Below are 23,565 nucleotides of genomic sequence, written 5' to 3'. Positions count from 1 at the left end.
ATATTCAACTGTTACCGGGCTTGCTTTCAAAAGCAGAGGAGATTGTGCCTATAAATAGTTTTAAAAGGAGTTTGAGGTTATAGATAGATTCATAAAAAGTCTCTTCCATTTCAAATGCAAAATATCTCAGCACAACTCACAGTGATGGTGTTGAGTTAGATAATGCTAGTTAATAAACTTAGTTTGTTTGGGGCACCTGGGTGGCTCATTTGGTTAAGCGTCCAACTTCAGCTCAGGTCATGATCTCACAGTCTGTGAGTTCGAGCCCTGCATTGGGCTCTGTGCTGATAGCTCAGAGCCTGGAGCCTGCTAAGGATTCTGTGTCTTGATTGTGCTCTGCCCCTCCCCCACTCACACTCTGTCGCTCTCTCTCTCTCTCAAAAATAAACATAAAAAATTTTTTAAATAGTTTTGTTTCATCATGTTTATCAGTCTGTCAGTTTCTAATAGAGACAAGTTGTTAAGAAATGTGACTACTTCATTGTAACATTGATAATGAGTACTGAGCCACAGTGATGCATTCTTCATGCAGAGACTGCTCAGACAGCACAATTCTTGGCTAAAAATGTTGACTTTCTGTTCTCCCCAACCCCAGCTTATTTGCATTCAGCACATCCTATCATGTTTTCAATGATCAAATTAAGCCTTTTTTTATTCTGAAAAACATTAGGCCACTAAAACTCCCAAGAAAGCCAAAAGGCTGCTTTGCGGTTTTTTGTTTGTTTCTTTGTTTCCTTTCTTATTTTCACTTTTCATGTTCATTCTTTGCAAAGAGTATATAGTGATCAATTGCTAGAGTCAGACTGCCTGGCCCCAAACACCAGCTCTTACCATGTAATAGCCACATGAACTTGGGCAAGATACTTAACCTCTCTGTGTTTCAATTTCTTCATGTGAAAATTGGGATGGCAAGTAAAATAGCTACCATGCAGGACCCTTCTCTTAAAAGAGTTAATATATATAAAGTGCTTAGAACAGTGTCTGGTACATAGTAAGTGCTATAAGGGGATAATTAGCTGTTGTTATTAGATGTTATCAGCAGCTCAATCTACATAGCACCACATACAGCAATGGAAAGAGAATGATCTTGGAAGGGACAGACCGACAGGACCGTAAATCCCAGCATGTATCAGCTTAATGTCCTCAGTTGCCTCATCAGTAAAATGGGGCTAATGATGTCTCCTAACATGACTCTTATACAGATTTAATGCCCGGAATTTACCTAGTATCCTACTCCTACATGATAGTAGTCAGAACTGTAGGCTCTGGACCAGAAGGCCTGTGAGACTTTAGACAAATTTCCACTCCCTGAAGGTTCCATTCCCTTATACGTAAATGTCAATAAAAGTTGTGCTGAGTTCAGAGCATTATTGTGATGATTATATGAAATAAGGCATCTAGAACATAGTTAGGACTTAATACACATTGTCTAAAATTATAAGAGTGAGGCTCCTCAGTGTATATCATACAGGAAACTGGTAAAAATAGTCCTAATTCACAAAAGACATATTTAGGTAATATTTTAAATTAAAAAAATGAAAAGGTATTTCTCCCTTGTAAAACACCTCTTCCCAGAGAAACCAGATTAGTCAGCTGTAAACAGGAAGATTAACCTACAGCAGCACATTAAATCTCTCCATCATCTGTCATGAAATCCCATTGCCTCTTTCAGTAATCTCTGAAATCTGTCCTTCCCCCTCTCCCTCCACTACCAAGTTCCCAACCCATCTACTATTTTGTTTTTGCTGCAAAAGACAAACATGGAATAAAACCCCTGGGTTCATCATCAAATCTGAAATCGCCTGGCCACTTTGCTAACTTCACCTGATCCAGTACTAGCTGTTAGTATCGATTTAAAATTTCTTTTCTCAGGGTCAAAATGTGGCACTGCAACCGCTTAAAACATGTCATCCAATTTCTTAATTCGCTTCATTTTGTATTCCTTACTTATCTCAAATGTGTCCTCGTTTGCAACATGTCCCAGGAGAAGTTCTGTTCTGTAAAATACCAGCTACTTATCTGAAATTGCATCTCCCCCCACCTTCCGTTCTCTAAACAAATTACATTTGTGTGAAAAAGGGCAAGGGGAAAATGTGTCAGCTTTTACAACGTAAGCTTAGCTCTGTGGAGGGCATTAGAATTAGTTCTCGGGATAGGCTGACAGTGATGGGAGATGCTGGGATACTGGAGTGTGCGTGCCAAGCGGGGAAAAGCCAGACTGAAGGCAAAGGTCCAGTGTACCTGGGACAGGAAGTTAACAGGAATCTCTCAAAAGTCAGGGTGCCCTGCCGCAAGTGTGGAACAGCTCTTGGGCCATACGTGAGAGGCCTGATTACCAAACGGCATCTGCTCATCTGGCTCTGGGTCTAGTGACCTGTTTGCTGGACCACAAGTCCAGTGTGGTGGTCACCAGTGAGGAGCAGTGGAACTTCAGAAGCATCACCCTTGGGTAAGTGGCCATCCTGAGTCGGAGAACCTTTAAGTCACCACCATCTAGATCATTTACTGCTTTGTCTCCTCGCCTTCAACACTGTCAACCTTGAGAGTAGTGTCAGATGTAAGCAGCCCTTACAGGTATAACATCTTCAATGCTCAAATTCCAGAAAGGAAGGCAAGGCTAAGGACATGTCAGCATTTGGAGAACTCTATTTTAATTTACAACCAACGCTATCAGTCATTAAAATAAGTGGCATTTACATGTTAGATGAGCTGTTACTTTGAGCTAGGTTAATTTTCTCCACTTTCTTCCAGTGTTTTCTCTGAGGTCCTTCTTAACTTCAGCTGCTAAGCAACTCACTCTTAGAGATGCAGAAGTGGGCTTATATCCAGTGATAAGAGCAGGAAATAAAGGAGACAAAAGGAAACCTATGCTGCCTAAAATGGAAACACCTGAAGACCAGTGCTTCGATGGGACAGAGACACCACCACATCATCATCAAGCAAATCAGTCTAAGCATGAGAGGGATTTTGTGTGCACGAAGTTGATTTAACAACTTGAGACTTATGAAATTTCCTGGGTCGCCTGGGTGGTTCGGTCCGTTAAACGTCCAACTCTTGATTTCAGCTTGGGTCATGATCTCACGGCCCGTGAGTTTGAGCCTCGCTGTTAGCACGGAAACTGCTTGGGATTGTCTCCCTCCTTCTTGCTCTGCTCCTCCTCTGTGCGTTCTCTCTCTCTCTCTCTCTCTCTCTCTCTCTCTCTCTCTCAAAATAAACATTTAAAAAAAGATTTATGAAATTTTCCTAGTAAAAGTTAAATTTTTGTTTTCCAAAGTTTATTGGAAAAAAACCCTGAATACCACTTAGAAACATAATGAAAATAAGCAAAGACAAAACAGAGGTCTGTAAGGTTCAAGACCTTTCAGAATCGTAATTGAATTAAAAAAAAAATTTTTAATGTTTACTTATTTTTGAGAGAGAGAGAGAGAGAGAGACAGAGCATGAGCAGGGGAGGGGCAGAGAGAGAGGGAGACACAGAATCCAAAGCAGGCTCCAGGCTCTGAGCTGTCAGCTCCCCGACGCGGGGCTCGAACTCACAAACCGCAAGATCATGACCTGAGCCGAAGCCGGCCGCTTAACCGACTGAGCCACCCAGGTGCCCCCATAATTGAATTTTTTAAAGTTTATTTTTTTGTAATCTCTACACCCAACGTGGGGCTTGAACTCACAACCCCTAGATCAAGCGTTGCAGGCTCTTCCTACTGAGTCAGCCAGGCGCCCCATAAATTATTCTTCTATGTATATGTGTATGCATGCGTGTGAGAGAATGTACCCATCCATCTCTATTTAGGGAGAGAAACCAGAGTAACAGTTTTCCAAAACTAATTATTCCCTTAGAGACAGGCAACTTTCGTGTGTGTTCAAAGAACAACTTAAATAGTCCTTCCTTAGGGTTTTCACACTCACCCATTCAATAACTACAGAATAGAGACACCTTGGGTTTTCTTCTAGTTTTCTATACCCTGCAGAGAATTCTGTTTACTTTTCAAACCCGTAAGCTGTTCTGCTTGTGCCCCAGGGTTCTCAGAATTGTATGGTCACTCTGCATTCGGTGCTATTTCACTGTCAAAGTGTAATCATGTGTTTGTACCAAAGAAACCAAATGCCGTTTGCTTCCCAAAAGCATGCTTCAGCTTTGCCATTTAGGTTAATTGCTTAGGCCCAACACATGGGTGGAGGGACCACAGCAACACGATTAATTTGAGCTTCGAGTTCCTCTGCTGTTTTGAACTCTTCAGGGAAAAGGGATTGAAATAATACAAAGTAGTTATTAAGCATACTCCCTAAAGGCTTTTTTAAAAAGCCTAAAAGCAATGTACATAATTGAGGGATTAAATAGATTCCTACATCACTGCTGCACTGCTGTATACATTATGGGCCACATTTCCTGGAACCAATGTAACTTTTAAACCAGTGCACAGGGTAATTGAGGGATTCAATTCAACCGCTGTTCAATAGTCATTTGCACCATTACTGGTTTTTCTGGCATTTTCTGATTGTTCTGGTCTTCATGCCCTGAGATGAATGATTTGGGGACAGCTCTCCTTATGCTCCCAATCCTGGGTTTTTGTTTTGTTTTGTTTTTTGTTTTTTTTATGTTTGTTTGCTGTTTATTTATTTATTTAGAGGGCACCAGTGAGTGTGCAAACAGGGGGGAGGCAGAGAGAGAGAGGGAATCAGAGAACCCCAAACAGGCTCACGCTGTCAGCACAGAGCCCCATGTGGGGCTTGAACTCACAAACCATGTGAGAACATGACATGAGCCAAAATCAAGAGTCAGATGTTTAGCTGACTGAGCCACCACAGCCCTACCTCCCCTAAATCCTCTTTATCTCCTTGCCTCTGCCTTTCTAATTCGGTGCAGAAAGAAAAAAAAAAAAATGTGCCTAACAGGGGAGGTGTCAGGAACCATCAGAATAATTTTTACATATTATGTTAACTACATTTTCAAATATCATGCTCAGTATGGTTTCTTTCAACCTTCAGATGAAGAATATCTAAGTTAAAACAGTGTGTACAATAGTGAATCTGAAAAAAAATACAGTAATACACATTTTCCTTGTTTCCAAACCTTTTCAGACCCCCTGTAGACACTTAGCATCTAGTCTAACAATAAGCTTCCCCATGTTTTCTGATTTTTAAGATATCCCACAGTAAAAGGCCTATTCCTAACGAACCATCAGAATGGTTTATGAAAGACGGTAAATTCAGCAGCCGTACTCCACAATTCCCCCTCTTACCAGAAGATTTCTCAACAACCAAAAAAAGCATAGAGAAATAACCAATTCTTTTGAATTTGTGTAACAAGTGAAATCCTTAGATACTGACTTTGTCACCTTAAGCAAGAAAAACACCAATAACTATACTCAAAAAAAATCAAGTGACTCAGTGAAAATACTTTGTGCTCAAGGCCACAAGCTTGATCCTAAGTTTGCCCTTCTTTTTTGCCCTCCTTCCCTTCCTTTTCTACTCTGGCTTAGAACTATTAACAGGTTCGATTTACACACCGGTGTTGGTTTTCGTGACAAATTTTGGCTCTGCCTCGCCTGAAGTTACAAGGCTGAAGCTACAGGTGTTGAACCAGACTGGGACACAGCATCATGAAAGACATACAGGGTGCGTAAGACACGGTGAGGACCCGATCAGTAGGACACCCGTGTCACAGGAGGAGAGCCTGGTTATACATCTCCATTTGTCCCTTCTGTTTCGCCCAAAGGCACAGAGACCCTGAGGATGGGCAAAGTTGTTTGTGGAGTACTTTGTGCCAACGTGACAGAATGTGTACACATAATTCACATGTATATGCTCAAAGTGGCATAGTACAAATCTCTTACGTGACTCACGTCTTTCTAGGCATTTATGAAAGCTATAAAAGCAACTGACTACAGTTTTACCGAAATATGCATACGCAAAGACTGAGCAAAGATTAAAAATACGCTGTTTGGAAGTGTAGTGGAAACCAAAGTGACAGATTCTAAAAGAGCCCCGTCCCCACCTCTGCACAAATACACCTAATTTCTATCTCTTGACCAGTGTAATTTGGTGTGGATAAGACCTCCCCTAATTTGAATCAGACTTAAATTTAGGTATAATGCACCCATTTCATTCCGAGGCATGAATCAGAAACACATGACAAATAATGACAGCTGTACAACTCCTGAATGTTGACCATTTTAATGACTTCAGCTTAGCAGATAATGGTTTCCATGAGCCGAAGTATGCTCACTGTCTCCTAAGTAATGGAAAAGAGGATTATTTGATCATTCCTTTGGGTTTGCGGTAACGCTATATATTCTGAAATATTTGTTCATGCTATAGATCGGAAAGACAAAGAAAATCCAGGTTGTAACTTTTCTCCAGGAAACAAAACCAAACAAGGCATTTTACCCTCTGAGAGAGAGAATTTGCAGAGCAAACAGATTATTTCAGCATGAAGCTAGATATCAGAGATACAGCATTTTGAAAATACTCTCAGTGCCTATTTTAATTATAACTAAGTCTCTTAAATTTGCCAACTATGGAAACACAACGGACCTTAAACATAACAGAGAAGAGCTTTGCTTTTCCCTCTACGTCTGTTGCTGGCAGTCTGCAGACTGAGCTGGGTACTAAAGGATGCCTAGACTTCTGATCAGCAAAGAAGGGGGTCATGGGTAACTGTAGCACGGAGGTAGCACGAAGCAGAGTGCGGGCTCAGGAATAAGCCTGAAGAACAGAGGTGAGGTGACTAACTGGTTCAAATGAGATCACTTTTGGCAATGCCATCACAATACCTCCCAGCCCATACATCCTTCTCACAACGGGCTCTGCTACTCGTCTCATTGAGAGGTGGGGGTCTACAGACCCTCATCTTGAACCTAGCTGGGCAGAGCTTTGTGACTCCTTCCACTCACAGGGCATTACAGGTGCTATGCAACTTCCGAAGCTAGATCCTAAAAAGGCCTGGCTCTCTTGTGACCCTCACTCTTGGGGCCTGCCACCATGCTCCGAGGATTTCCCAACTAGTCCAGGTGGATGCACCACCACACACAGAAGCCATGTGTAGGGGCTCCAGATGACATCACAGAGGAGGTCTTCAGGGTCAGCAAAGGCCACCAAACACAAGGAGAGGCAGTGCCAGAACACCCCATCATCAAGTCACCTCCAGCTTTGGAGTCTTCTCGGCTGAGAGCCCAGGCACTGGGGATGACAGACAAGCCACTGCCTCTGTGCCCTATCCAAATTCCTGACCCACAAAATCTGGAACATAAAAATGGTGGTTTTATGCCACTCGAGTCCTGGGGTAGTTGGTTACGGGTGGAACAGACACCTACTACGAGGCAGATATTAGACCTCACATGTGACCGGACTAACAGGGGTAATGGAAAATCGTGGGAGATTTTCAAGCAAAGTGATTTTGTAATTAAGAACTTAAGACATCAGAGGGGTTAAGTTAGAAAGAAGAACCTTTAAAACAATTTTTTTTTTAACATTTATTCATCGCTGAGAGACAGAGAGAGAGAGAGAGAGAGAGTGGGGGAGGAGCAGAGAGAGAGAGAGTGGGGGAGGAGCAGAGAGAGAGGGAGACACAGAATCTGAAGCAGGCCTCAGGCTCCGAGCTGTCAGCGCAGAGCCGAATGCAGGACCCAAACTCACTGGCTGCGAGATCATGACCTGAGCCAAAGTCAGATGCTTAACCGACTGAGCCACCCAGGCACCCCAGCAGAAAAACCAGTTAAAAAATTTCTCACGTTGGCTTGGTCTAATGCCGTTGCAGGACAGAATAAAAGAGAAGGAGGGAAAATACATGTAGTTGGAAGAGGAAGTTTGGATGCCAACAGAGTGTGAAAGATGGCACCTGAACACACAGAGAGGACAGCCAGTTACCAGCAGGTGGGAGAAGAAACACAGCTTCCATTTAGACACATGAAGCCTGATGCAAGACACATGTAAGAGCCTGCCTGAAGACCAGATGTCCTGATGTAGGACAGTCCCTTCAGGCGGCTTGAAATAAAGGGCTAAAACCTAAGTGAAAAGACAGATTACGGCCTATACATCATCTGCATCCAGGGGACAGTTTAAAGTACACACCAGAATTGTTCTATGAAAAGCAAGAGAAACAGAAACAAAAGAGGGCCACACAGTCAAGATTTCCAGGGCATCTGTGTCTGCCGGGCTTAAGAAGAAGGATCAAAGAAGAATCTACTCAAACCGTGTCCCTCTTCACTCCCAGTCATTTGCCTCATTGTCCACTTCCTCGACTACCTCGATTCAGCCGCCCCTTATCGTCCCCCCCCCCGCCTCCCTTTCTGCACTGTCCTCCTTTCCTTCATCATGTAATCCTTTGCCCATCATACTCCTCTCTTTCTTCCTCCTTTTCACTTCCTCTCTGCATCAGGCTTATCATGTCCCCCGAAAATTCGTATGTGAAGCTCTAACTCCCAGTGTGACGGTGTTTGAGACAGGGCCAATAAGGAAGTGATGAAAGTTAAAATGAGGTCATAACGGTGGAGCTCTAATCTGTACTGTTGGTATCTTTATTAAAAGAAAAAAAAAAGGAAGAGACACCAGATCATACCCCCACACCCCACCATGTGAGGACACAGCAAGAAGGCCACTGTCTACAACCAGGAGATGAGGATTCAAGTGAAACCTACCTTGCCAGCACTTTGATCTTGAACTTTCCAGCCTCCAGAACTGCAAGAAATAAATTTCTGTTGTTTAAACCACGAGCCTCTGGTATTATGGTTATAATGGTATGGTTATAGCAGCCTGAGCTAATATACTCCCTGATCCAAATACTTCTTTCATATTTTCCTAGAAACCTCACCCCCTACCAAGCAGACTTTGTGGAGGCCAGGTATGAAAAATTATCTTAAAATGGCTAAGATCATAGAGGGATATCCTCATGATCACCACGAAATTTAAATGACCAGTGAAAATACTTACAGTAAGAAATGATCCATAGTTTTTGATAAGATACTTTTAGTAAATTCTTCAACTGTGTTTAAACTTTATTTTAGGTATGTAAATTTAATTGACACAAAAAAGGAATTATGGAAGTTATCTGGGTAGAGCTGCATAGATAATACCTCTTCAAAGAACAGAGAAAATTTGAAGTACACAAAGGGATACCTGGAATAGAGCCTCTGCAAAGTGGAGAAATGGGATATGTACTGGGCATGAGGGAGTATGACCCAGGGTTCTTAAGGAGAGGCTTGGCTTCTAACAGCACTGGCCATTTTAACTTCTCTCAGCAAGGCAAACAATGACAACAAAACTAAAAACTGTAAATCTGAGGGGAACAACAGACCAATGCCTGCTAGAAATAGTCAATAAACCCAGGGACATAAACTAGAACCAGAGACTTAGATCTAGAAGCATCCTTTGGGTCACTGGATGCAAACCCCTCAGCTTATAGATGAAGCCCTTTACATAAGAATCTCTCAGGATTTTACTTCTCCCTTTCTCCTATTCTACAGCATGCCCACTAAAGTTAAGGTAAGGGAGAAACCTGTCTAGCATGACTCCCAATTTTCATTCATTCACTCATGCATTCATGTATGCATTCATTCAACAAAGACTTATGAAGCACTAAGTGCCAGGTGTTTGCAAAGTAGCTTGCATAAAAGATTACACACTAAATTACAATTCATAGTGATGTGAAATCCATTATGTGGCAGGAGACACTGATGCTGTAAAATGCAACCAGCACAAAACGGACTTCTTATTCCTGACTTAAAGCGACAACAAAAGCTCAAAATAACAAAAAACAAGGACAACCATAATTCCAAAATTTTTAAAGTTTATTTATTTATTCTGAGAGAGAGAGAGAGAGAACCAGCAGGGGAGGGAGAGAGACAGACAGACAGATGATCTGAAGCAGGCTCTCTGAGCAGTCAGCACACAGCCTGATGCAGGCTCAAACTCACGAATTGCAAGATCATGACCTAAGCCAAAGTCGGACACTTAACCAACTGAGCCACACAGGTGCCCCTCAGGGTGTCTGTTCAGAATCTTATTTAGAATGTATAGTGTAGCACAAATTATATATATAGGACAAATTAATGACTATAATATCTTCTTAGTAGATTGTTCCTGTAAGTAATAAATACTATTTCTCTTTACTTTCTCTTCATCCCTATCCATATTTTTGCCTTAGTTATTATTTTATTCAATATTACTATCATTAAGGCCAGCTTGCTTTTAGTTAGTGTGTGTGTGTGTGTGTGTGTGTATGTGCAAAAGCAGTATATTGACATTAATTAGTACTACAGATGAACTATATACATATATACTTATCAGTTTAGTAAGTAAAGGGATATACTCATATAAACTGCCAAATCAGATGTGTACAGTTTATAGTGCCTAGTTAATAGTACCTACTTAATAGCAGTGCACTGTTTTTGACATCCCACTAAAACACAAAATAACTCTTGCAGATACTGAAGAGAAATCCATACAGTAGGTGGCCACAGCTGACACTGTTCTCCATCCTGCAGTGCAGAAATAAACAACTACTATGTATTTCAAATAAAATAAACAGGTCTCTGGGGCGCCTGGGTGGCTCATTGGTTGAGTGTCCAACTTCACTGCAGGTCATGACTCACGGTTCATGGGTTCGAGCCCCGCATCAGGCTCTGTGCTGACAGCTCAGAGCCTGGAGCCTGCTTCAGATTCTGTGTCTCCCTCTCTCTCTGCCCATCCCCGCTTGCACTCTGTCTCTCTCTCAAAAATTAATTAAAAAATTAAAAAATTTAAAAAAATAAATAGGTCCTCGTTTTGAGAGAGGGAGAGAAGGCACGTGTGTGTGAGTAAGCAGGGGAGGGGCAGAGGGAGAGGAAAAGAGAGAATTTCAAGCAGGCTCCATGCCTAGCACAGAGCCTGATGTGGGGCTTGATCCCACAAACCATGAGATCATGACCTGGGCTGAAATCAAGAGTCAGATGCTTAACCAATTGAGCCACCCAGGCACCCCGGATAGGTCTTTGTTACAATAAGAAAGACAACAGCCCAAGTGAATGAACAGGGCATCACAAACAATGTGCACTTCGGAAAACTTCCCCTTTATTCTCTCTTTCCTCTATGTTGCATATTTTTGTCTACTGCCCCTTCTTTTTACATCTACCTTTTCCTCTCCCTATTTATCTACTCCCTCCACCCCACTCCAAGGGGCTAATTATCTATTTCTACCTTAAAACTTTTATTTCTTTCCATCTCCCTTTCTCTCCCCCCCCATCTCTTTCTACTTCAATGCTATGAAAACACTTCTGCTTTGAAATTTTGGTTGTGCAGTAGCTAATAAATGATGTTTTATAGTCCCTGCTCTTAATTTTTTAAAAAATCAGCCAAGCTTTTAAATGTATCTTTTTTTTTTTTTTTTTCAACGTTTTTTTTTTTTTTTTTTTTTTTTATTTATTTTTGGGACAGAGAGAGACAGAGCATGAACGGGGGAGGGGCAGAGAGAGAGGGAGACACAGAATCGGAAACAGGCTCCAGGCTCCGAGCCATCAGCCCAGAGCCTGACGCGGGGCTCGAACTCACGGACCGCGAGATCGTGACCTGGCTGAAGTCGGACGCTTAACCGACTGCGCCACCCAGGCGCCCCTTAAATGTATCTTTTTTAAAAAAGCACAATGTGCTATTTTTTCTTCCATATATATCCCTCGCTTAACTTTTTTTTTTTTTTTTTTTTTTTTTTTTTTTTTTTTTGTAGGTCAGCCACCCTCACTTGAGAAAGAGCTCCTCATCCAATACTTACTAGTTGGGCAGCACGGACATCTCTGTGATGCCAGCAGTTACATCTTTCATGACAATTGCTTCACAGATAGTTTTTTTATCAAGAGGAAAAAGTAGACGCCCATAGAATTAATTCTGAATTCCTCAGGCTGGTCACCGAAGGCTTCCTCTAGTAGATCCCAGAAGCAGTGGCCAGCGCCCCTTCCCGCGGGAGCGGTGTTCAGTGAAGGAGGCTGGGCTCTGGAGCCCAGGGGAGCACGTCTGCATAGCACTTCTGCCCCTTACTAGTTGGTAACTGTGGGCAAATGACTTAAACTTTCTGAGGCTCCATTTACTCTCATATACCCTGCGATATCAAAAACCACTTTACGTGGATGGAAAGATCAAATATGTTAATATCCATAGTGGCTGACACATAGTGATCTGTCCCACTGGCATACACACACTGCCCTGAAACTCATCTGAACAATCCAGCCTCCTGGTTCCTGCTTTTCCTTCCAGGAGAGGAAAAGGGAGGAACAGACAAAAGCCATCAGGTTATCAGAATGATCACAATTTAAAGAGACTTAAAGCCAACTTGAAAGAGAAGCTGGGCTTGAAAGAATTTGAACTGTTTGTATCGTTAATATTAGAATGTTACTCTGACAACTTGAACTAATACTCTTTTTTGCCTTATAATTACTGATAAAACTTGAGAGATCTGCTTAAGAGGAGTTGCATTTAAAAAGTGAAATAGGGGCGCCTGGGGGGCTCAGTGGGTTAAGCATCCGACTTCAGCTCAGGTCATGACCTCGTGGTGAGTTCGAGCCCAGAGCTGGGCTCTGTGCTAACAGCTCAGAGGCTGGAGCATGTTTTGGATTCTGTGTCTCCCTCTTTCTCTGCCCCTCACCAGCTCACATGCTGTTCTGTCTCTCAAAAATGAATAAACATTAAAAAAAAAAAAAAAAAAAAAAACCTTTTTTTAAATAAAAAACAATTTAAAAAGAAGTGAAATAGGGATGCCTGGTTGGCTCAGTCAGTTGAGTGTCCAACTTTGGCTCAGGTCATGATCTCATGGTTCCTGAGTTCGAGCCCCGCATTGGGCTTTGTGAAGACACCTCAGAGCCTCGTGCCTGCTTCAGATTCGGTGTCTCTCTCCCTGCCCTCCCCTGCTCACTCTCTCTCTCTCAAAAAATAAATAAACATTAAAAAAATTAAAAAGTGAAATAAAGGGGCACCTGGGTGGCTCAGTTGGTTAAACGTCCAACTTTGGCTCAAGTCACGATCTGGAGGTTTGTGAGTTCAAGCCCTGCATAGGGTCTCTGCTGAGTCCACTTCAGATCCTCTGTCTCCTTCTCTCTCTTCCCTCTCCCCTGATCGCTTGCCCACTCTTTCTCTCAAAGTAAAAAAACTTAAAAAAAAATTTAAAAAGTGAAATAAAAAGGGGCACCCAGGTGCCTCGGTCAATTTAGCGTCCAACTCTTGATTTTGGCTCCGGTCATGATCTTGCAGTTTCATGAGTTCAAGTCCTGTGTTGGGCTCTGTGTGCTGCACGCAGAGCCTGCTTGGGATTCTCCCACTCTCCCTCACTCTCTGCCCCTCCCCTGCTCTCACTTTCTCTCAAATAAATAATAAATAAACTTAAAAAATAATAAATAAAAAGTGACATAAAATAAAACAACTAAATAGGAAATTCAACTACTTCCTTTGTTCCATATTGGTTATCTGTGAATTTTGGCAGCTCTATGGAAATCAAGAATTGCTATATCATCTCCTTAGAAATATAAGGTGCTAAAACACTTTGCTTTTCTATTACACACACACACACACACACACACACACACACACACACACACAGGCAACAGGCAGAGAGGAGGGGAGGGAAGAGGGCAAGAGGGTGAGAGAGAGAGGATGGGAGAAGAAGAGAATATGAAATACACATCCTCACTAGGCTTTTACACTGGTCACCAGTAAAACATGCTTACATGTCCAAAATCAATTTTTTCATCTTCTAGGGGAAAAAAACCTTCCAACAACATGTTTCATAATTGTCTGAGATAAAAGGGAGGCAACCAGATCACAGATCCTAGTATTTTACATTATTGCTAATAAAGTCTCTATGATGCACTTAGTTGAATTCTCTTGCTGATCTAGTCTTTGGAGACTGTTCTCTAGAAAGGCAAGGTCCAGTGAGGTGTTCTGCAGCCTGGAGGCACTCAGGAATGCAAAGAAAGAAGAACTAGCTGTTATTTATCTTGCTGCCTGGGTTGGATCCCAGAACCCTCCAGGACAAATAAAGCTGAAGGACTGGAGGGCAAGGGTAGCAGTTAATGAGCTTTGCCATCAGGGGATTTGGTGAGCTCTGCGTCTAGGAATATATGAAATTGGACAATCGTTTCCAGTCCGATCACAGCTACCATAGAATCTAAAACAGGCAAAACATACAGGCCCAGGGACCATGGCTGTGAGAGTCTTTAGCCTTAGTTAAGGGCCTGGTGCATGTTGTTGACAGAATAGGGAAGAGGAATTTTGGATTCTCAGCCAAATGGAGGCAGGGACATGAATAAAGAAAGTGGGAAGAAACAGCTATAAGAGGAAAAGAAAACTAGCTGAAAACTTATGGTTTATGGCAAGAAAAAACTGACCAGGGGGACCATTTAACTTCCTAATAACTCCCTGTATCTCTGATCTCATTTACCAGCACAACGCCTATTGGGAAGATGTCCCCCCGAATGCACAATAGGGGCATATGAAGGGTAATCACATATGAAGGTGGAGAGACCACTAAGAGTGGCCCCTACACCAGCAATAGATATAACCTAGCTTGCCTTTCCCTAATCTTGAGATACTGACTACATACAGTTGTGTATACACCTGAAGGTAAATGTACAGCATCATATCACAGAGTTTTCTGTCCAATGTCCTGTCTTAATGTTTCTAAGCAATAACTTATATAGATACATGGATGCAACTGTGATCAAATTTATAGGGAACAAATAGCTAGAAGACAAGGCTGCTGGTTGTCCCCAATTATCTTCCTATAATAGACTCTGTTCTTCAGCTGCACACATGGCCACTGTGAATAAAGCCAGCATATCCCAGCCCGTTTTGAAGGTTGATGCTGACCTAAGTGTGAGTGACAGTGTTAACATGTGACTTCCAAGTGGGCAGCCTGGACCGTCCCAGAATATGTGCTGAAGATGGTAAAGCTACAATATTAAGAGAAGCATAGGTCCCTAAGGATCATGAAGGTGCTGGAGTAACCTCGGATAGTACAAGTTCACACTTCATTCCTGTGAGAGGGAAGCTTCTGCCTAGTTGAAGCCCATGTTATTTTTGCTTTTCTGTTACTTTCAGCTGCATCTATTCTCAAAAGACTAATAGCAAATCTGATGGATAACTCAATCAGGGTATAAAAAGGCATCAAATCTTAACTAGCAAAAAAGAAAAAGGCTTGATCTAATTCAATAAAATTTAATGGGACAAATGGAAAAAATTACCTCTACATTTATTGATGCAGGAAACCAATCACATAAAGATAGGATAGGAAAGCAGGTCTTAGTGGCATACTTAGAAAGCGATTTTAGAGGCTCATGACCCCAGTATAAGACAATAGTTATACATCAACCCAAAGAGCCAGTACGTTCTTAAGTTACATACATAAAAACAGAACACTTTGATGCTGGGTTCATGCCTTTACATGACAACAGGGTCTGTAAGTGAAGGAAGCAGGTCAGGAAGAGAAAATGAACTGGCAAACAAACACATGCCCACTGCTCAGCTCCCGGTGATGGTTGGTTTTTAAGAGTAAGGGCCCGGGGTCACCAGAGTTTGAAATTTTTCCCCAGAGAAGCTGGGAATGTGGACTGCAACGTGGCATCTCCACTTTTCCTAAACATAGGTTATTCATTCAAAATTTTTAAAGAAGACTACACATGCAACAACAACAAAAAAATGCCATACCCTCCTGGGAAGTGTGTCAGGTGCTTGTTTTCAGGCAACATCTCAGATGACAGGAGAGAGCAGTCCCACTCTATCTAACTTAGGTGAGTCCACACCTGAAACGGTGTGTTTTCCTGGGCACTAACATTAAGGAGAAACAGCAAAAAGGATCAGTGAGGGTACTGGAGGTCTGGCTTCTAGAGCCAGTGAGAGCAGGGTCAGAATCCCAGCTCCACTCCTTCCCAGGAACATGGCCTTGAGCAACGTCCGTGGCCTCTTTTTAGATGGGTTCCCCATCTATAAAATGGGGGTAATCATAAGACCCACCCCCCATTACAATGGACATGAGGATTAAAAGTGCAAATGTGTTCCAAGAACTAAGTCCACGTGTGATGCATTTTAAGCTAAACAGAACCTGAGAACTTAAAAATAAGTTGTTTAGGGAATTGCAGAAACTTGAGATTTTCCCTCAGATTAGGAAAAAGATCGAATGGCAACATGACATTTGTCTTGAGATGTGTGCACACGTGGGGGTGGCTTAGCCAGCCTTATTGATAAAGTCCCAGGACAGGAGTGGAAAGAAACAACCAGTGAATGCAAAAGGGAAACAAAAGTTTAAAGTAGACTTTGCTGTCTCCAAATACAATACGGTGGCTTCCTTTCCCTGGAGGAAATTAAACCTAAATTAGCCACTGGGCAGATACAGCAGGGGGTATTTCAAGTACTGAACTGGGGCGGGTGTAGGAATCAGATAAACTAGATGACCTTCAGGTCCTTCAACACTGACACTTCTGTGATGCTCCTACACAGAAACAAATACTATATTCAATTCCTCAGCTGTCCTTTAAGACAGACCACTAATTCATATGGATCACGCTACCAGCATACAAAGGAACGACAAATACAAGCCAGTGATTCAGACCTGCCAAAAACGAATCACCACCAAGGCTTCTGCTGATTGTGCTAACACAAAAACATATAAACACACTACAGTATTCACGGCCAAGATACCCGACTCCCATCTCAGTAGGTAGACTGACTTAACTTCAGGCTAGCGTGATAAAGCCTCGCTAAATATATATATTTCGTTAACATCAAAAAAAGGAAACAAATAGGACCTCCTAAGGAAATCTGTATTCATCACTTTTTTCTTTAGAGCCCTCCATATCAGGTATTCTTGGCATCATTAAAAATAATGCCATGCCAATAGTACATTTCTGGACTACTCAATGATTTATCATCACATTCAAAGAGACAGATTATCTTTTTCTTTTTCTTATAATATATCACGAGGCAGGTCACACAGAGATTACATTTCCATTTTTCAGACCAGAAATTTGGGCCCTGGAGGGTATAAAGTGAGTGACAAGGCAGCATTTACCAATTCCAAATTCCATCTGCATCCTGGTGTGCCATATTGTACTTTTAAAGGGTCAATGATTTTTTTTTTTCTTTTGGAGAACAATATAAGCAATTATACACAGATAAGTAGAAAAAGGACTGGCTTATCCATTCCTGTACTATGTGGGAAAGAAACTCATTCTAGTGCAAAACATCTCAAAATATTGGATGCATTATTTAAAATATGTCTTGGGGGCGCCTGGGTAGCTCAGCAGGTTAAGCGTCTGACTTCAGCTGAGGTCATGATCTCGCGGTTTGTGGGTTCGGGCTCTGTGCTGACAGCTCAGAGCCTGAAGCCTGCTTCAGATCCTATGTCTCTCTGTCTCTCTGCCCTTCCCCTGCTCTCGTGCGCTCTCTCTCTCTCTCTCTCTCTCTCTCAAAAATAAATAAAACATAAACAAAATAAAGAAAATAAAATACCTCTTGTAAAAGAAATGAGTTGGTGAAAAAGTCAGGTCAGAAATAAAAAGAAGGCATGATTCCACACAGGTAAACCAGCAGTGAAGGTCCACTGCCCTGAGGGCACTACTGCTCCTGCGGCCTTGAGCTAGTGTTTATGAAGGAAAAAGACACAAATCCTGGGGCTTAGTAGGATGAGAGAACAAAAAGGGAGACTCCTATGCAAAGGTGGAACCCCTGAAGGGCAGCCCTGAAATGGATGGACTAGAAAAGAAACAAGCAAAACACCTTCCCTGTAGGATGGTCTTCTGTTTGAGCCTTGGATCTCAGTATGAAAAGGAAAAAAACTATTTCCCCTTGGATAATTATCCCCCCTAAACACACTCTATACAGGTAGGGCCTGAATTTACCCTCCCGGGTGACCTATGACAACAAACACCTCACCCTCCAAATTATTTTAAAGTGGCTTTGGGTTAGTGCATTGAGGCTGTCAGCAGAAGCAAATCCAGAGCCTCTCAGAAGAATTCTACAAACAGGTTCCAAAAGATTCTCATGAACAAAGCTCTAACGAACTCAAACTCATAAAGTCAATATACAAATGAAAACACAAGCCTCCATGAGTGAGACAGAAACGAAGATACCGAAGCAGATGTGCAAAGCTGGCAGGTGTTAACAGAATATAAAATGGGTTTATTATTTTTAAGGGAATAAAAGATAGAAAATGTGATGAAAGATTGAGAGACTATAAAAACAGAGCAGATCTGAACAAGAACTGGAAGCACACTTGCCAAAATGAAAAATATAACAGGAAGTCCAAGCTCAGGTTCAGCAGACGATTATAGACACAGCTGAAGAGACAGACCATTGGTGAGAGGGGAGACAAAGCTGAAGTATCACATAGAATGCAGAGAAGAGAAAATGTAAAAAGAGGTTCACAGATATAATAAAAATAAGATAAAATAAAAACATTTGACATTCACTTATGTGCAGCGTCAGAAGCACACAGATGTGTGGAGAGGCAAGGTTTTACTCATAACTAAGGATTTCCTAGATAATGACGGTCATGCCTAGACATGTCACGGTGAAACTGAAGAACACCAAATACACAATGAAGATACTGAAAGCAGCTAGAGAGAAAAGACACAATACCATAAAATAGTGACTAATAACTATTAGATGATTTCTCAGTAGCAACAAATAGAAGACAATGGAATATTATCTTTGAAGTGCTAGGAGAAAGGGTGTCTGAGTGGCTCAGTTGGTTAAGCATCTGACTCTTGATCTTGGCTCAGGTCACGATCTCAGGGTTCATGAGTTCAAGCCCTGCGTTGGGCTCTGTGCCGACAGCATGGAGCCTGCTTGGGATTCTCTCTCTCCCTCTCTTTGCTTCTCCTTCTCTTTCACCCTCTCTTGCTCTCTCAAAATAAATAAATAACCTTAAAAAATTTTTTCTAGGGGCGCCTGGGTGGCTCAGTCGGTTAAACATCCGACTTCGACTCAGGTCACAATCTCGCGGTCTGTGAGTTCAAGCCCCGCATCAGGCTCTGGGCTGATGGCTCAGAGCCTGGAGCCTGCTTCCGATTCTGTGTCTCCCTCTCTCTCTGCCCCTCCCCCGTTCATGCTCTGTCTCTGTCTCAAAAATAAATAAACGTTAAAAAAAATTTTTTTTTTAATTTTTTTCTAAATGCTAGGAGAAAGTCACTATCAATACAGAATATGACCAGAAGTTGGCAAACTTTCTGTAAAGGGAAAATAATAAATATTTTAGATTTTGCAGGCCCAGGTCTTTGTCCCATAGTCTTTTTCTTTCTAACACTGTAAAAATGCAAAAGCCATGCTTGGCATGGGGCTATACAAAGACTGCCCTCATACACGATTTGGCCCAAGAGGCTGCATTTTGTCAGCTCCTGGAAAAGACAACAAAATTATCTGTGGAGAGGAAATAAAGACATTGTTCACAGGCTCTCAGTAAGAAAACTTGAAAAGGATGTACCTTAGGAAGATGCAAAATGACCCCAAAAAGTCTGAGACGATGCAAGAAGAAATAATGAGTCAAGCATCGGTAAATACCTGTGAAAATCCAGGTAAACACTGGATAGGTTTTTTCACTATCTAGATAACATATGCTGTAAAAAAAAAAAAGTCTATAGAACTAAAACACTAGAAAGTGGGCTTCTGCATAAGGCTTAGGAAGCTGGAAAGAGTGCTGCTCCCACTTAACAGTGAGAAAAAGAACAGAAGAAACCACAGAACTTTAACTTTTCTTGAGAGAGAGCCGAGGGCACCAGGGCACCTGAGGAGAATGTGGATTCCAATGAGGGACAGCCTCCCTAAGGAGGTGGGGGGCACAAGGAGGGGGGTGCACAGGCTCACCAGGTGGGTAAGAGGAGGCTAAGACGACATCAGCTACGATTTTAAGAAATTTTTGGAGGCCAAGAATAGGCCGACATGTCAGTCTGGAATAGCTGGGGGCCCCAAACTCAGAGAGGTTTGCAGTCAGTAGTAAATTCTTGTCCGTGAGCCTCCATTGAGTCCTCTCCAGGAAGGAGGCTGAGAGGGCCCCTCCTCGGTACTGACATGGAAGAAGGGGTCAGGTACTTCTCCCTAAAAAGCACAAAATCCACTCCTTACCCAGATGCTTCTCTCATATGGAACAAAAGACTTAAGAAAAAAAAAGACACACCCCAAAATGTCTATCAAAAATGAACTGATAAAATTGACAAATTGTGGCATACTGAGGTAATACAATATCTTATATAATTTAAGATGGATGAATCTCCTACACATAATTCTAAGGGAAAAATCAGATACAAAAGGATTCCATTTGTGTAAAATTAACTTCTTTGGGGTGCCTGGGTGACTCAATCGGTTAAGAGTCTGGCTTTAGCCCAGGTCATGATCTCACGGTTCGTGAGTTCAAGCCCAGCATCTAACTCTCCTCTGTCAGCACAGAGCCCACTTCGGATCTATCCCCCTCTCTCTCTCTGCCCCTTCCCCACTCATGTGGTTCCTCTCTCTTAAAAATAATAAAATATTAAAATTAACTTGTTTACCAAACTTGTATAAAATTTGTACATAAATTTCAAGTTGATATATACATATACACATTTTTATACAGTGTCTGAAACAAGTAAAACAAAAATGTGTGTGCATTTATTTTTAGGGATGCATATGTAAGAATTAAACAAAGTAAAGGAATTAATTAAGAACTTCAGGTTAGTGGTTGCCCTGGTCAGGAGAAAGGCATGCAATCCCGGAGGGGCACCCAGCGGCTTCTAAAGTGCCAATTATAAAGAATCTAGTTAGTATACTGAGTGGTGGGAGTATGTTTTATTTGAAGTTATTTACCATTCTTTACATATACGTTAATTCACTCTTACGCATACATGATATATTTTGCAACTAAAAGTTTTGTGCAGATGTGCATTTAACAGTTAACAGCAGTTGATAGGGGAGGGTAGAGGAGCCAGTTCAGCTATGTTTACTTCTTACTCAAAGTGCTTCTATTTCTGGTGTTTGGGTAACACGAGGAGTGAAGTGTATTCATACTCTACTTAAAGAAAAAAGCCCACTAAAGATAGCTTTTGGCTTCTGAACCAATGAATAATACTCCTTTTAGGAAGATTCTTTTCTGCTACGTAGTAAAAATACCTCGAAAGGATAAACATGAGATTTGTACAGCTACAAAAAGCTATGTAATAACTTTTTCTAAGCTGCAAAAAGCTATGTAATAAGTTTAAAAACAAAGATACCACATTTAATGATACTTTAAAGTCTTCTCTGACTTTATTTGTTCACTTCAGGAAAAATGGCATTTAAGTTTTAAGTTTATTGGAATCAGATAATCCTTTTATTTTTATTCCGGACGAGGTAGCATGGTGATTTACGACTTCATATTCCTTTACACAGACGAGAGATCCTGAAGTCCTGATCAGCCAAGTGGAGAAAGCACTCTGAATGCTTGGCTGAAATTCCAAGAAACTTTAAGATTCATCAGTGTTGTATTTCTTTTATCCCTAGGTGACTTCAAAATTCCTTTGTTTGATGAACAATGGCCAATAAAAAGGGTGAGAACAACTTTATGTGGGACTTAATGCTCTCTAAGGCTCTTCCCGGGTCTAGAAATCTCTTGGACTTCCTTTAAATGCAACCATGTCCTCAGCTATTGGAAAATGTGATGCAATTAGACTCTCTTCATGCGGGTTTATCAGAGACAGCAGCCTGAATATAAAAGCATCATTTGCCAAACCAGACCGCAATCTGCAGAACTGTGTTGCTTGGGAATCTTTTACTTCTCCCTAAATAGAAAGTGAGTTCCACCGAACAAGGGATCTTGTTTTGTGTGCATCTTAGCAGAGGCAGAGCCTAGTTCAGGGCCAGGAACACTCCAGGTACTGATAACTGGGGCCTGAGTGCCTTTGCTTGTGTTTACAGCTCAGAAAATTAATTTCTTTTAGCCATCCATCCATAGAGTTCATCATCCATAGAGTTCATCCATAGTGTTACCTTTATTTTGTCCCAACTCTGAGCCAATATAATACATAGTGAAATTACAAATAGGAGTAACACACCTTTATGCCTTTAGGGGGTTAAGTCTACAACCACAGTTTGGAATTATTCACACTAGCAACAAATGTGGGTAAAAGCCACAAACACAATGTTGAGTGAAAGATGCTAGAGAGAAAAGGGTACCTTCTGTATAATTCTGTTCATATAAGGTTCAAAAAACACTATGGAGTGTGAAGTAGGGATAGTGGTTACCCTGGAGAAGATTAGTGCCTGGAAAGAAGGGAGGACAAGGAGCATGGTGTTAGGGTTTGGTTTCTTAATCTGGGTGTGATCACTTTTTGAAAACCCATCAAGCAGTGCATTTATGATTTGGGCACTTTTATATATGCATGTTACATACACTTTACTAAGTAGTTTATTTTTAAAAAGAATAACACGTTAATTTTTATCTTTTAATTATTTTTTTAATGTTTATTTTTGAGAGAGAGAGACAGAGCATGAGCAGGGGAGGGTCAGAGAGAGAGGGAGACACAGAATCTGAAGCAGGCTGCAGGCTCTGAGCTGTCAGCACAGAGCCCGATGCGGGGCTCGAACCCATGAGCAGAGAGAGCATGACCTGAGATGAAGTTGGGCACTTAACCGACTGAGCCACCCAGGCACCCCAGAATAACACATTTTTAAAAGTGTGTGGCTGGGGCGCCTGGGTGGCGCAGTCGGTTAAGCGTCCGACTTCAGCCAGGTCACGATCTCGCGGTCCGTGAGTTCGAGCCCCGCGTCAGGCTCTGGGCTGATGGCTCGGAGCCTGGAGCCTGCTTCCGATTCTGTGTCTCCCTCTCTCTCTGCTCCTCCCCCGTTCATGCTCTGTCTCTCTCTCTGTCCCAAAAATAAATTAAAAAAAAAAAAAAAAAAAAAAAAAAAAAAAGTGTGTGGCTCAGGGTGCCTGGGTGGCTCGCTCAGTCAGTTAAGCGTCAGACTCTTGGTTTTGGCTCAGGTCATGATCTCACAGTTTCGTGAGATGGAGCCCTGCATGGGGCTCTCAGCTGACAGCGTGGAGCCTGCTTGGGATTTTGTGTCAATCCTCCTCTCTCTGCCCCTCCCCCAGTTATGATGTCTCTGCCTTTCTGAAAATAAACTTAAAAAAAAATAAAAGCGTATGGCTTGCAGTGGGTTTCTCTTTACTGTTCATACAGTTCAACACATTCTCAACACTTTCTTAATCTTGTTCTAACTTAAATGCCACTTCCGGCAGAAAATCTCTACTGAGCTCAGATACATTTTTCCCTCCCCGGAACTGCCACAGCATTTTGTTTATGCATCTCCCTTACTTTCCTTAACTGTAGGCACAGTGTTAAAATGTGAAACAATCTTCAACCCACACTACCTATCACAGTGCTCCAGACAGATCAGGTATTCAAAATCCTTAAGCAAATAGACACTTAACATTCTATTCCTTGACCTGTTCCACATGGCCCCTTCCTATGCTTCTGAGTGCTCTTTGATCCGTCCGTTTATTCAGCATACCATATACTGCATAATTTGTGGGAACCTACTCTAAACGTGAGGCAATAAACCTGAAACCCTTTCTACTGATGGCTTGGACGCATTAAAAAGAAAATA

General features: G+C 41.9%; 1 protein-coding gene and 1 long non-coding RNA gene across 4 annotated transcripts in view; both read right to left on the bottom strand.

Moving 5' to 3' along the window:
- Window positions 1-23,565, bottom strand: part of RNF150 (ring finger protein 150) — a 291,172-nt gene that overhangs the window by 236,973 nt on the left and 30,634 nt on the right. The window lies entirely within an intron of this gene.
- LOC131507044 (uncharacterized) lies at window positions 6,159-7,475 on the bottom strand. The gene is made up of 2 exons (XR_009259286.1): window positions 6,535-7,475; window positions 6,159-6,232 (listed from the first exon to the last, which is right to left on the bottom strand). It is a non-coding gene; the product is annotated as an uncharacterized LOC131507044 (long non-coding RNA).

The sequence above is a fragment of the Neofelis nebulosa genome, chromosome 3 (assembly GCF_028018385.1).
Source record: "Neofelis nebulosa isolate mNeoNeb1 chromosome 3, mNeoNeb1.pri, whole genome shotgun sequence".
In the NCBI taxonomy this organism is placed as follows: domain Eukaryota; kingdom Metazoa; phylum Chordata; class Mammalia; order Carnivora; family Felidae; genus Neofelis; species Neofelis nebulosa.
This window is presented reverse-complemented; position numbering and strand designations above follow the sequence as displayed.